The 14696-nt window shown below is 46.1% G+C and overlaps 1 long non-coding RNA gene across 1 annotated transcript; it reads left to right on the top strand.

Annotated features, from left to right (window-relative positions):
* The first annotated feature begins 4973 nt into the window (after nucleotides 1-4973).
* Nucleotides 4974-7169, top strand: LOC106938831 (uncharacterized). Its single transcript, XR_001422702.1, has 2 exons — nucleotides 4974-5239; nucleotides 7132-7169. It is a non-coding gene; the product is annotated as an uncharacterized LOC106938831 (long non-coding RNA).
* The last annotated feature ends 7527 nt before the right edge of the window (nucleotides 7170-14696 follow it).

Raw genomic sequence — 14696 nt, 5'->3', positions numbered from 1 at the left:
GTGTGTGTGTGTGTCTCTCCCTGTGTGTGTGTGTGTGTGTGTGTGTGTGTTTACAGCTCCTTACGTTGACATTTCAAGCGAAGGACTCGGCTGAAACGTTGGTCCAGAAACCAGGGAAATGTTCTCAGAATGAATTGGTCCTGCAGACGGTCAGACGGCTCCAAACCAGAACAGAACTGGAACCAGAATAGAACCAGAACTAGAACAGAACCAACACCGCAATCAGAATCAGAACCATGTCGGCCCAGTTCCTTACAGACGCTGCGTTCTGAGGCCAGCATGGCGCCGACGTGAGACCAAGCGGTTCTGGTCTCCGGCGGTTACGGTGATGACGGAGCGTTGGCGGGTTCTACAGAAATCAACTCGTTAGTTTGCATGTTGATATATTCTCACCATCAAAACCTCCAAATCCTTCAGTGTTTGAATCTATTAGCTGCTGTTAGCTTCTACTGCTAACAACACGAGACTCCCAGTCCTTCCGGGTTTCCATCTAGTGGAGAATGAGGACGTTCAGTCTGATAATATTCCCACAATCGAAGTTCAGAGGAAACAGAGGAAAATATCAGCGAAGTCTAAATGGAGCAGAGAACGTGGAGAAATATTTTCTCATCTGCCTCCAGAGGTCAGTCTGGGTTTTCTCCCATTCACTTGGATCAGCGAACAGAAGCAGAAGTTAAAATGTAAAACCTCAACCTGCCTCCAGGAGGTACCGGTTTCTCAGCGGCCCGGGTCCAAGCCATCTGAAGAACAAGCAGCTGGTTTAACCAGGATGGAGAAGAAGTTTGGTTTCCTTCTGGGTTTCCTCTCAGCTTATAGAATCTCTGCTGGGAGCAGCTAAAGCCCAGTACCACCAGTAGAACCACAGCTGGTCTGAAGCATGTTGTTTGTTTTCTGCTGTGAGGCGAGTAGAAAGTTCCCCTGGTTCATCATCATCATCATCATGACCCTGGATCAGGTTCTGTCTGATTTCTGTTGATCGGCTGAGAACCAAGCAGCTTCATCATCATCACCATGGACACCAAACGCTCTTTCAAGGGTTTTAACTAGGCCATCAGCGTCACCTTCAGCTTTTTGTTCTGCATCAAAAACACACACACACACACACACAGCACTGATCTTCCTGCCATTCTCCAGTGATTCGGTTCTGAAAGGTTTCATTAGACTGGAGGGAATCCAAGCTGTCAGGAATAACCTGCCAACCGTCCAATTAAGACGACTGAGTTCTGACACAAACATGATTTAATAAACGAGTCAGTAGAAACCAACCAATCCGTGCTGTAGTTTTATCCTGGCCAGTATGGGACTGCTTTAGATGGCTGGAGATGTTTCCCATCAGCCCCTGCTCCTCCTGGCCGTCCAGCCGCTGCGCGCTGCCGGATCAGATGTCCGCCGGTTGCTCACACGCTGACGGAGGTCCACAAGCATCATCAAAGACTCGGCTGTCAACACACACATTCCTGTGAAGGAACACAGTGTTCACCCAAGCGAGATGTCAGATACCATCAGGCTGATGGGCCGCGGGCAAACCCTGGATTTCCCATGAGGCCGAGTGGCTGCCGGCGGTCCCACACAGACAGGAAGCGTTGGGACTGAGGGCGGGGGGCTTCGGGAGAAGAAAGGTACAGGACCATCACAGCCAGAGCAGCAGCTGGATGCTGGGCCGGATTCAACACTTCACTCCCATCTGGACCAGAACACGAAGTTAAAGAGTCCGGCAGACATATCGGCTCTGAAGCTGATTGATTATTGGGCATTTTAAAGGTTATTAGTGTTCATAACACAGTCTCTCTCAAAACCAATCAATTAAACTAATTCCTTCAGGAGAAAAACTATAATTTTCCAAAGACATACACTTAAAGAACAAAAAGTACTTTCTATCATTCATATTTATTGAAAGGACCAAAAATTCCCTAAAACTTATCAGGGAAACAAAACAAAATCACATAAAAAAATAAATGATTGTGCTTATGAACTAAAACCAGCAGCAGTCTCACTGTTTCCTAGGCAACCATCTATAGAAAAATAAACATGTTGTGTTTGTCAGAGCAGATTTCTGTTAGCTCATATTTATAATCATATTTATACGTGCTGCTGTTCTGAATAATGAACGTCTATTGGGATCAAAGGTGAGGAGTTCACAGTGTCCTGCTGCGTTAGCTACTTTGTTCTGATATGATGTGTATTTTTCTCATTGCCAGGAGGGCCGGATCTTTGGGAATTAAATTTCAAAGCTGTGCTGGTGGCCAGAGGATTCAGACACGTTAGCCAATCAGAAAGTAGGCCAAGCTGTCCGTGGCCATGTTTCACTGCTCACTTTGAAGCATCTTGATGGAAATCACAAAATCTAAAATAACTTTCTCAATTTCTCACACACAAAAAAAAGTTACTTTCATGTGAAATGTTCTTTGGCTTTTCCAAAACAGCTAATGGCTAATGGCTAATGGGCTAAAGGAGAAACACGGATTAAAACCAGGATTAAAACCAGATGCTCCCATCCACTGCTGGTCTGTGCCTTTCCCCTTACCAAAGGGGGAAACATTTCTAAACCCAAACCTCCAGCATGGAGAGGAAAACTCTCTCTGATTCATGGTAGTTAGCAACGTCTACTTCCTGTTTACATCTGATGACATCATGCTTTGCTGGTTGATTCTCTCCAAACCAGCAGACAGAAACACGACTAATTAATGTTTAATTTTTGGCAACATTTTAAAACTTCACTCAAAACAAGTGGATGAAAACACAGCTTTCACTTTCAGTTTTAAGACTCGGCATCTACACAGCATAGCTCTAGACTGAGTAATGGCTGGACTGCAGCGACTGTTCCAGTGCTGAACACGTGGCTCCATCGGACCGCATCGACCTTTATCAGCACCTCCAGAAAACCAGCAGCATCAAATTACAGCTGGGACACGTTTGACAATCAACAGCATGAAGACGTAACGAACGAATCCTCCTGACGAAGCTCTGAACACAAACGCCAGGCCAAGAGTCGAGTCTGACTGACGCTCTAGAGTTCATCCGACTCTCAGACGTCGAGGGAAACATTATTTTAACGCTCAGATTCAAACTTTTATTACCTCTTTTTATTTAAGAGGGAACTGGGAGAATAAAAACGTTAGTTTGAGGTTATGAAGCACCAGAGGATTTCCTACAGACCACATCAGATCTGCTCAGGACAAGGTCAAAGTTCATATCGCCGTTCTCATCCCTCATGGAGTCATCAGAGTACAGATAAAAACACAGTTCACTGACAGCTGCGGCGCGCCTGGAAGACACGGAGGGGACAGGGGACACGGAGGACACAGGGGACATGGAGAGGACACAGAGGGGACAGGGGACACGGAGGACAGCATGGCTCCTGCTGGACTAGGAGGAACCATTTCTAACTCTAGCTGAAGTAACGTTACTTCAATGTGTATTTAACAAATTTAGAGCAAAAATGGATTCATCAAAGTTTACTTAAGTATTGAGTGATTACCACATAATTATTCACAAAATAACACATTTTGACCAGAATAACTTCACCAAATCAAACATTTTCAACCCTTAAGCATGTTAAACATACTTCTGTCTTAAACATGTTCTGATTTTCAAGCGGTTGGTGAAAAACTCCTTAGGGGGCCAATGTGCCTAGAGATTTCCCTGAATTTGGATTCAAATGAAGGAAAAATGCTTCATACAAAATAACATGAAGGGTTAAATCAGATAAAAGTTCAATAAAGTATTAAATATACAGAATTTGATTATTAAATCAGTGTCAACAGCTAGCATCGCTGAATCAGACTCAAGGCTGTGAAAAACACCAAACTAATGAATGATTACCTGGAAGTTCATCTGAACAAACAGGATAAATTATATTAAAACTTAAGAAAGTCAGATAACACCAGAGAACTTTCAACCTAAAACATAAAAATATTTTGGGATGAAACAACGACGGCTGCAGAAATGAACCCAGAAATCAGAAGGACTGGACCTGCTGGTTAACACCGAGCAAAACACCTGGATTCATCTGACAATCAGCAAAATCTAACAGTTAAGATCCGAGTTATAAACAGGATTCAGCGCCACCTGCAGGACAACACGAGAACCGCGGCCAGAACACATCCAGACATTAAAACAGCAACAGGAGCAGCGTCACTATTAGCAATGAAACACAAATCTGAGCAGCATTTTTCCAGACCTACATTAGCATAATGCTAACCAGACCTACATTAACATTATGCTAACCGGACCTACATTAGCATAATGCTAACCAGACCTACATTAACATTATGCTAACCGGACCTACATTAGCATCAAATAAACCAGTCATGAACTGACCAACATTAGCAGCTGAGGTAAAGAGCCAGCAGAGCAGCGTGGAAGCTAAAGCTAATAAAACTCACCGGAACTTCCTCCGCTCTCAGTCGCGGTGGGTAACGTCTCTTTCCTTCCTCTGTCGGCGCCATTATCATCTTTATCAGTTGCCCAAAACTTTCCCGCGTCTTCTTCTTCTTTGTTGCTTTTTGGCGGTTGGTTTGCATTACCGCCACCTACTGGTTTAACTGCATCTTTACAGGTGGAGGCTAAATTCACAGCGTATTCAGACATTAAATTCAGCGATGCTGATTGGTCAAACATTTAATATTTTCCCTAGCAACCACACACGATTGGCTGTTTATCTAGAAGAGAACTGACTGCGAAATTCACTGTTCAACTTCATGTGATAAGATTGTGTTGGTAAATCAGATTACATTTAGGCACACTATAAAGGAAAACTGGCTAAAAGATTAAAAAGAAAAAAAATCATGTTTATAGATGAGTTTTAGACTTTTTTCACAGGTCCAGTTCAGATTCAGCTCCAATGTGATTCACTCCAGTTTAATTCTTCTGTACAGCCTGTTTGGTTTTTTACATTCATGTTTCATGATGTCTGCTACAGTCAGGGTCGCAACTACATATTATTCAGGTGGATGCGACACGTTAAAGGTAAAACTCGCTACATTTACCCCGTTATGTGCGCGAGGTGAAGGAGCGTAAGGACGCGGTGAAGTGACATCATCGGCGCGCCGCCCCTCCAGACGGGGTTTTGACGCCCCCTCTGGTGCAGCGCCCCTATGCGTTGCATGCGCTGCATACCCACTTTTTGCGCCACTGGCTACAGTAAGTCATCCTAATGTCATGATGTTGAAGTGTTGAGGTGAGATCGAAAGCAGACAGATCCAGGTTACAGAAGAAGATGGATATTTAATGATGACCGGTAACCAGCTCAAACAGTCCAAGAACAGCAGGCAGCACAGTGGGCGGAAGCGAGGCTAGCCACTGGTAGCAACAACAAAACGACTGGGCCTAACAGACAAGACACACGACAAGGATCCGACAAGAGACAGAGACAACAGGTGGACTGAAATACACAGGGGATAATCACTGAAACGAGACACCTGACAGGACAACAGAGACTCAGACACAGAAACCTAAAATAAACACAGAAAACCTCAGATCACTACACCGAACTGCAACACCTCCTGTAGATTAATTCATTCCTCCAGTTTGTTTCTGTTTTTTCTGCTGTTTCTGATCCAGTGGATCTCTGTCTCCATGTTCCACATCAACCAGATCATCCAGGTTTTATTACTGCTAGTTTCAATATAATCACCTTTATGTCTTATTTTCTGTTGACTCTTGACACAAAAGGTTTTCTTCTTAACTGCAGTGAATATTAAAAATCATTTATTGTCCTTTTTCCAACATTTTCTGTTGCTAAGATCGCCATTCTTCCCTTTCCATGCTGACTCAGACCAACAGAAACACGTTTCATCCTCAGAGTGAAAACAGTTTGTTGTGATTTTACTGAACTTTCCGGTGTTGCTGGTCATGAGTCCAGAAGCTGCTGCGGATCCCTTTACAGGTGGAGGAACGACAGGAATGCGGCGGCCGCGCTCCAGCGGCCTGCAGCGGCCTGCAGCGGCCAAGCCGCAGCGGGAGCTCCGCAGTTCCTGGGAGTTTCTGGCTGTTTGCAGGAGCCGCTCGCTCAGTCTGGCCATCTGTGTTTGTTGTGGTGCGTTGGGATCATGTGCGGGATCAGATGGTCCGTCTAGACGGTTCGGGGCGTGTTGGGCCCGGATCAAACGCTCACATGGTTCCTCCTGTCAGACTATTAACCAGATTACCGGACCGGGCCATCCCGCCCGGACTGCAGGTTCTGCTCCTCTGCGGCCCGTCAGACAGGCTGTTCTCCAGCCTCGCCTCGATCGGCCCACGCCGGTCTCGTCCCGCCCACGCCACACGCAGACACACATGGCTCACACGCAGCGCGACACACACGTGTGAGCCATGAGTAACTGTCTGAATCAGAGGAAAGAAAGAGAGAAAGATTTTTCCTGAGTTGTTTGCGCTGATCGCCGTTCCGCCCTGAGAGCTGCTAAGAACTTATTTAGGCCTTAAAACAGGGGGTCAAAGCGCGGCCCGGGGCCCCTGCGCGGCCCGGGGCCCCTGCGCGGCCCGGGGCCCCTGCGCGGCCGACTGCAGTTCAGAGGAATGGTAGAAAATGGTACAAATTTGTTAACCATCAGGCAACTGAAAGTTGCATCAAGTCTTTTCAGAGAAAGAGCAACTTAAACGCTAGCTGACCCAAAAAAAAAAAAAAAAAAAAAAAAAAAAGTCCAACGCGTCTTTTTACTCAGACTATAGAGGTTATTTGAGATCTAACATGAATTACAGAAACAAGTCATTTATTTCACTAAAATATTAATGTTTAGTTTATAGTTCAGGATGTAAAAGTAAAAAAAAAAAAAAAGAAAGAAAAAAAGAAAAGCCACAATGGAATAAATTAGTATTTATTTGAAAATCAAGGTTTTTTTCCCACTTTAAAAGTTTGGCCTTGGAGGCTAGTTGACCTCTAACCCTGTGGATGAGCCAGCAGGGAACATTCTGCAGATCCAGGTTGAGGTGAAGAGACGTAGAGGTCGCCACGGGGTCACAGGTCTGATTCTCAGCACCTGGTGGATCCGTTTGAAACTCTGTACCTCCAGGTTTGGATCAGACTCTGAGAGAAAACTCTTATAATTTAATAAACCAAACTAGATCACCATGGAAACCATCTGAGCTGAAGGTGGAATCTGATTGGTGGATTGTTTCTCTCCTTTCTCCCAGACATTCCTGATGTTCATAATCTGAGTTTCACCTGGAGGGTAAAAATAACAGCTAGCTCCTGAAGCCACAGCACGGCGATAACGCCTGCCTCCAGATGACGCCCTGCTCCGCCTCCAGATGACGCCCTGCTCCGCCTCCAGATGACGCCCTGCTCCGCCTCCAGATGACGCCCTGCTCCACCTCCAGACAGCCCAGTGAGTTATTCTGGTGTCTGGGGGAATCCTGATGATGTAATGCTGCTGCTCGGTACCTGCTGGCGGCTCTGTGGCCTGAAGCTGCAGCCCGTTGGCTCGGTGCAGGCCACGCCCCCTCTACCTGCTGCAGGTGAAGGTTCCTGATGTTTCTGAACAGCTGAACCACCCGCAGCGCTGCACTGTAAAGGAGCGCCTCTGGAGGTCAGATTAACCCGGATTATGTGGAGCTGACTCATATCAGGGCGAATCGGCTCGTATTCAACCAGAACCAGAACCTCCAGCTGCTCACAGGAAGCATGACATCTGAGAGGCGCCTCATGTTTCCTGTTAGTGACCTGCTGCTCTGCATCACCGCTCCAGCTAGCATGAGGGCAGCGCTAATCCTTCCTGTTAGCTAACCGCCTCCATCTGATGGTGTCAGCTCACATTTCTCCCCGGTTTAATCTCCCGCCGCTCCGTCTCTGATCAGAGGAGCCGCAGGAACCCATCCTGCCTCCGTCTGACCTCGACAGCTGCAGTTGCCACGGCAACCAGCTCCTCAGACAGGAAGTAGCTTCAGCTTCAGTTACTGATGAGACTCAAAAATCGCCGGCCGCTTCAACAGGCCAGGTTAGTGATGTCACTCAGGTAGAGACACCTGACCTATCAACACCAGCAGTCGAGTTTTCTGCAGTTTTCACCAAATTGAATTAAAGCCTGAATCACTACAGAAATTAACATCAATGAATCATATTAGAAAGATTAACGAGGAAAGGCTCTCCTCGTTAGATGAACGCATTCTGACTTTATTTGAAAACTTTCATACTAATTGTTCTTCCCATTAATCTCTGGTTCCATTTCTCCTCCTTCTAATCTGGATTTCCCTCCATAGTAACAGATTTATAAAATAAAACTCCGCAGCAGGTCAGACTGATGAAATCTATCTAAAATCCACTAAACATTAAACTTGATATTCCGTCGCTCTTAGCTTAGCGCTAGTAGCAACGTTGTTTTATGGGGAGCTTTTTGTGATGTTCATGTTTCTGCAGCCTTCATTCCCATAGAGCCGAGCTTCATAGAGCAGAACTCATGTAGCATCGATAAATCTGCGCTTAACCCAATACAGACACTAAAAAGCTAGTAGCTGGTGAGGCTATAGTAGCACTAGCTAGCGTTAGCCTCAGCCATCCAGAGTTAAAGAACAGGATGAAGATGCCTGCAGGTGACTCAAACTTTTTCCTGACACAAAAGTCTGGCAGGAAATGAACTCCAAAGTTATATGAGATTAATTAATCCTGCTACGACAAAATGTAAGAGCAGTGATTAAAATGTTTAAAATATGTAAATATATTTTATCATCATGATGAGGATCTGTTAGTTTGTTGGCGTCTTTGTGATGATGACGATGATGTCAGGATGAAGGGCGGCTCAGATGGAGGTTCTAATTGGACTAGGACATTCAGGAAGCTGATTGGATGATTCAAGGATCAAACTTCTGGTTGGTCATTGAACAAAACAAAGCGAAGCATCGAGCAGCTAGACCTAGAGAGGTCAAAGTTCATCTTAGGTTCATCCTGAAATTCTGGCCTGAACTTGACCTTTGGTTGGCGTCACTGACCTTCTGGAGCTGCTGAGTTTCAGAGCAGTTAAAGTTTCACTGGCTCAGCATGACGCTTCCACTACCATGCCTCCTTGTCTCATTCCTTGTCTCACTGAACAAGGAATGTTCAGTGAGACAAACATTTGAGTCTGAAACATTGAAAACGATTAAAAATAAGAAAAAAATCCATGAAAATGTGAATAATTCAGACCTTAAATTTAGGTTCATTTACATATTTTAGTATTTTTCTCTGATTATTTCTCGCTCTGGCATCATGTGACCAGAGTGCCGCACTGGCAGGCAGCTCCACTGGTCCAAACCAAACCTCAGTCCAGGAACTGAACCAGGAACAGTTCCTGTTCCTTCCTCAGGAATTGTTTGTGCAGCTGATCTCCATCAGGCTGCAGCACTAGCAGCATTAGTAGCATTAGCAGCATTAGTAGCATTAGCAGCATAAGCAGCATTAGTAGCATTAGCAGCATTAGTAGCATTAGCAGTATTAGTAGCATTAGCAGTAGCTGTAGACTCTTTCTGCTGTGATTCTGTAATTGCTGTGAAACTCTGAGCCGCGGCAGGCGGAGAGCCCAGCTGATGAAAGGCAGCGTGTCTGAGAATCTGTCTGAGAAATTCCTGCCGCCCACATCAGTGGCCCTGGGCGGGGAGCCGGCGGGCGGCGCTGCGTTCTGACGTTAGCGTGCCGCAGCCGTTCTTCCCCAGTGACTCATCTCTGGTCAGAGTCAACCCAACACAAGAATGTCCACATCTTGCTCTGGTTTGCTGCTCTGCATCTCTTTGTCTCATCGGAGCAAACACTGAGCCGCCCTTTGTTTGTCTGCAAAACGGATCCATGTGGACCAGAACCAGAACCGAGTTGCAGTGCCACACCGCTGAGAGACAGCTGGATTCCTTCACGAACAGTTTGATCTGAAGCAAAGATCTGAGCCGTGTACGTCCAGAGGAAAAGAAACCGGACACTCCAGCACCTGCGGCTCAGATTAACATCTGGACTTTGACTAGGCCATGAAACATCCTGATTTCGTCCTTCTGCTGTTTGCTGGGTTTGAGGTTCATATGATGCAGTCTTCACCTTAACTTATACTTTATTGAACTGAGATCATGTAACGACAAACCCACATCACTACCTGCCACCACCGAGCTTCACAGCAGCTTTCTGCTACAAATGTGAACAAAACTTTGTTGGTGCCATTAAATAAGAAATAAAACTAAAATCACACATGAATAAGTCATTAAAACTCATGGCAGCAACTGATCAATCAATCAATCAGTCAGTCACATTTTATTTGCATACCGCATTTCAGCAGCAAGGCATTTCAAAGTGCTTTACATCATAAAAATGTAAACAGTTGTTCTGGTTCTGGTCCAGTGAGGATGTTTTCCTCCTGATGGACCGGTCGACACGGTTCTACTGGAACCAGAACATCTGCTCCACCTCCAGCTACTGAGGTTCTCTGAGTCAGACCAACCTGTTCCCCTCCTGGCCTGTGGGGGCGCTGCACCAAGAACCACTGAAGGAAACGACACAAAAACCTCTGAAGACACTGAGAGCAACTTCCTTCTTCACCAGATGGAAACAAGATGTAGGATTTTAGCAGCTGGAGGATTTCTCTTTAGGCTAAAGACCAGGAGCCATTTCTGCTGCTAGCGCTAGGCTAGCATGTTAGCTTTGGTTGTATTTACCCAGAATGCCCTGAATTGTTGTCCACTTCCTGTTTTTGGAGCGGTCTCTGGTCTGCTTGGCGTTCACATTCAAACCTAACCAGAGTTCACTTCAACTGAACCCAGACCGAGGTTTGGAGGACCAGAGGTCAGAGGTCGATTAGCGTTCACAACAACCAAACTGGACTTTGACTAGACAGATCGACTGGAGTTGGGTTGAAGTGGACTGAACTGGGCTGGTGGGAATGAACCTTTGCTTGAGATATATTCATATTTCAGCTGCTAATGCTCACCAACAGCCAATCAGAAGAGACTCTGTAGTTTTCCTGAGGCATCGGAGCGTGAAGCTGCAGGTCTCGTCTTCTGATCAACTCTAAGGCCAGCTGAGCGTTGGCGACGGAGGTCGGTCTCTACCAATAAGCTGATAAATACAAACTGCTGTGACACAAAATAAGTTTTGTGAAATACATACAAAATTTAGATTTGTTTTTCTTTCAAAATTGCACATTTATTCTCGTAATTCCAATTTGATCAATTTTATGGTCAACAGAAACAATTTACAGTCCAACATCTCTACTTCAGTCTGCTCGGACGCCTTGTACTTTAGATGGACCGCAGCCGTTCTGTGTTTCTGACTGAAAGGTTTTAGTCTCCAGGTCCTGACAGGACGCGGGTGGAGCAGCGGCTGCAGATCCCAGAGTCACCTGCAGGGCGGCGAACAGGTGTTAGACCCAGAGATCTCCTGACGCATTGCCACATTATCTCAGAGCAATGCAGCCAATCAGAGGAGGAGAAGGCCAAACATAACTTGGCCTCCATGTCTCTGAAAACATCCTGCAGTGTGTGTGTGTGTGTGTGTGTGTGTGTGTTAATCCTGGTATTAGCTGTGTCTAGACTCCACAGTCTCTCAGGTCCTCCCTCTGCAGGGTCACCTCCTCCTTATCTCTCCTCACGTTTCAGTTTTCTCCTGCTTGTCTTCACTCCAAACTCTGATTTCTGGTTTCCTGGATCAATTCTTGTTTTTCTAGATAAAGTCTTGTTTCACTGGAAAACTCGTCTTCTTTTCTGTGCTGTTAAAGTCTGAGTCCTCCTGATCTGCCGTTTTGAACATAAGCTTCCCCTTTAAGGCCCAAACAGCCATCAGCATAAATCAGCCTGGACAAATGGTGTTGAAAATCCTCCCGATGACCCCCAGGGGGTCATGTGACCTCGGCTGCTGCCTCATCACATGACCGCCTCACTTTCAGCTTCCTTTCATAAAAAAACAAAATAAAATCAAAACGCTTCTTCCAGGGTGAAGCGAGGTGAAATGTCCCAACTGACCGTTCAGCTGCACCAAATCTGCAGTAAATATGTAACTACAGCACACACACACACACACACACACACACACACACACACACACACACACACACACACACAGTGATGATCTCTGCAGAGCCTCAGTTTGTTGCTTCCTGATGGGACGGCGTCCAGCGGCACAAAGTTTCCAGCTCTGTAGTTTGAGGGGATTCCTGCGGTCTGAAGGAGAAACGGCTGCAGCCAATCACAACATCCGTCTTAAAGGAGCCGTGTCACATTTATTACATAAACCTGAATCCGGAGAAAACGACCCGTTGGTGTGACGGATTCACCATTTATCTGGACAAAGCTTCAGCTGGGAGGAAATATTTGTTTCTCTGACCAGAACGACAGCGCCACCTAACAGCGACGCCCAGAATCACCGCTTCCCGACGCCGTCCAATCAGAAGGCAGGAAGTAGGTGGAGCTTTAAGGGAAACGAGTCTGAACAGTTCAGTGAACGATTCTTCAGCTTCCTGCATCTGATGCAGAGAATATTAATCTTAACGTTTCAGCTCCTGGATTAATAATCTGCAGATAATCTCCAGCAGACGGACAAACAAACCTTCAGCTTCAGACAAGAAGAGTCCAGAAACACGCAGGAAAAACTACAAACCTGGTTTTTATAAATATTTCAGTGACTGTCTCCAGTTTTAATAAACACGTTGAGATCGTCGATTTCACAGTAAAACGTTTAATTAAAGCCAAATCAGCAGCAAAACATCAGATTCATGTTTCAGACCTTTAATTAGCTTCAGTCTGTACGGCAAACCCTTAACAGATTTAATATTTTATTAATAATATATAAACTAAACTAGCATCATGTTAATGCAGCTGCCTTTCAAAATAAGAGTCTAAACAGATTAAGATACATTTATGGAACAATTAATAGATTAGTTCAGAGCATCTAGAACTGGTTCTGGTTCTGACCCGCTGCAGTTCTTTATTAGCTCACATAGAAACTCACCTGCAGCAGACAGAGACGTTCTGGTCCCAGCGGACCAGACCGGTTCTGAGAAACCCACGGCCCGTCTGGACCAGACAGGAAACAAAACAGGAAAACAACGACAGGCGGAGCGGCAGCCATGACCTCTGACCTCTGCAACAGTAAATAGTGACGGAACGGGGGCATATAAACACAGAAAGAGAGAAACAGAAAGAAGCAAAGAAAGACAAAAGAAAGCAGAGCGGGTTTTTTTCTGGTTGTGAAACTTCGGCAGTAAAAACCTGTTTTGGTCGTAAATCAGGAGAATGAGGAGAAGGAAAGTTACTGCTGAGGACGAGAACATAAATAGAGCCGAGGAAGAGGAAGAGTGATGAAGAGCGGCAGTGAAACCTGCAGATATGTAAACGAACCCGCTTGTATTTATGGGACGGGAACCCAGAGAGGACAAACAGAGCTTTGCTTTAATCCGTCAGCGTGCGCCCAGGCCGTCAGCAGCTGGAAGAGCAGAACTCACAGACTGTCCCTTTAACGTCCTGCAGCTCCGGACTGGACGGGCCACGAATCCCAGTAAACTCGTGAATGGGTCCACTGGGAGCACTGAGTCACCAGTTTCCCTGGCTGACCCGCCGCTCAGCGCTCCAGGTCTGGGAAAGACATCGGAACCGCCGGAGCAGCCGTGGACCCGGTCCGGATCGTGCTGATGAGATTCTCATCCCAACAAAACCGCTCAGCTCTCACTCACCTCCAGGAATCGATCTACAGAACCCGACCAGAACCAGAACATCCAGTCCACCTTAACCCGAACATCCAGTCCACCTTAACCCGAACATCCAGTCGATCTGTCTAGTCAAAGTCCAGTTTGGTTGTTATGAATGCTAATCGACCTCCGACCTCTGGTCCTCCAAACCTCGGTCTGGGTTTGGTTGAAGTGAACTCTAGTTCAGTTTGAATGTGAACGCCAAGCAGACCAGAGACCGCTCCCAAAGCAGGACGTGAACTACAGAGCAGGGCATTCTGGGTAAATACAACCAAAGCTAATGTGTTAGCCTAGCACTAGCAGCAGAAATGGCTCCTGGTCTTTAGGCAAAGAGAAATCTTCCAACCGCTAAAATCTGACGCCACCATCTTGTTTTTTCCTTCTGTGGTTCTTGGTGCAGCGCCCCCACAGGCCAGGAGGGGAACAGGTTGGTCAAAGCATTTGGTTAATGGACCTCCAGAACCAGAACCTCATCTGAATGTGATGTTTGTGCTCCCTGATTGGTTCTCTACAGATCTGGTTCTGGTTTTTATGGGATTCCCTCCTTTCCTTCAGAACCAAACCGACTGACTTGTCTGAGATCTGACTGGACCTGAAGTTCTGTTAAGAACAAACAGAACCCAACAGAACGTCTGACTCATTTGACTGGTTTGTTTCCTCCTTTTGGGTCAATGATGCTTTACTCACCACCTTCAACCCAAAACCATCTACAAACACCAGGATCAACCGGATCAGAACCAAAGCAAAGTGGATTTTATGGGTTTTATGTTTTCATGGGTTTTATTCAGAATCAAAATAATCTTATGAATGTTTATGTGGGTTTGAGGCAACGGTTCCGACTGGGTGAGGCGTGTCCGCCTTCATGATGCGTCTCAGGTGAGCCGTCCAGATCATCACGAACAGCCAATCAGCTTCCAGATCCGGACCAGCAGGCAGGTTGTTTTCACAGAGAAGAAGAAAAGATTGGGCTCCCGGCCCGCCGCCTGCAGCTGCTCACTCCGATAGCATCACTGCTCTGATTTCCCATGGTGCATTGTAAACAGAACACACCCGTCCACACACACACACACA

Source organism: Poecilia latipinna, unplaced genomic scaffold, assembly GCF_001443285.1.
Source record: "Poecilia latipinna isolate Pla-1442-1.1 unplaced genomic scaffold, P_latipinna-1.0 Scaffold2704, whole genome shotgun sequence".
Classification (NCBI taxonomy): Eukaryota; Metazoa; Chordata; class Actinopteri; order Cyprinodontiformes; family Poeciliidae; genus Poecilia; species Poecilia latipinna.
Note: the sequence above shows the minus strand (reverse complement) of the source record. Positions and strands in the feature narration are given on the sequence as shown.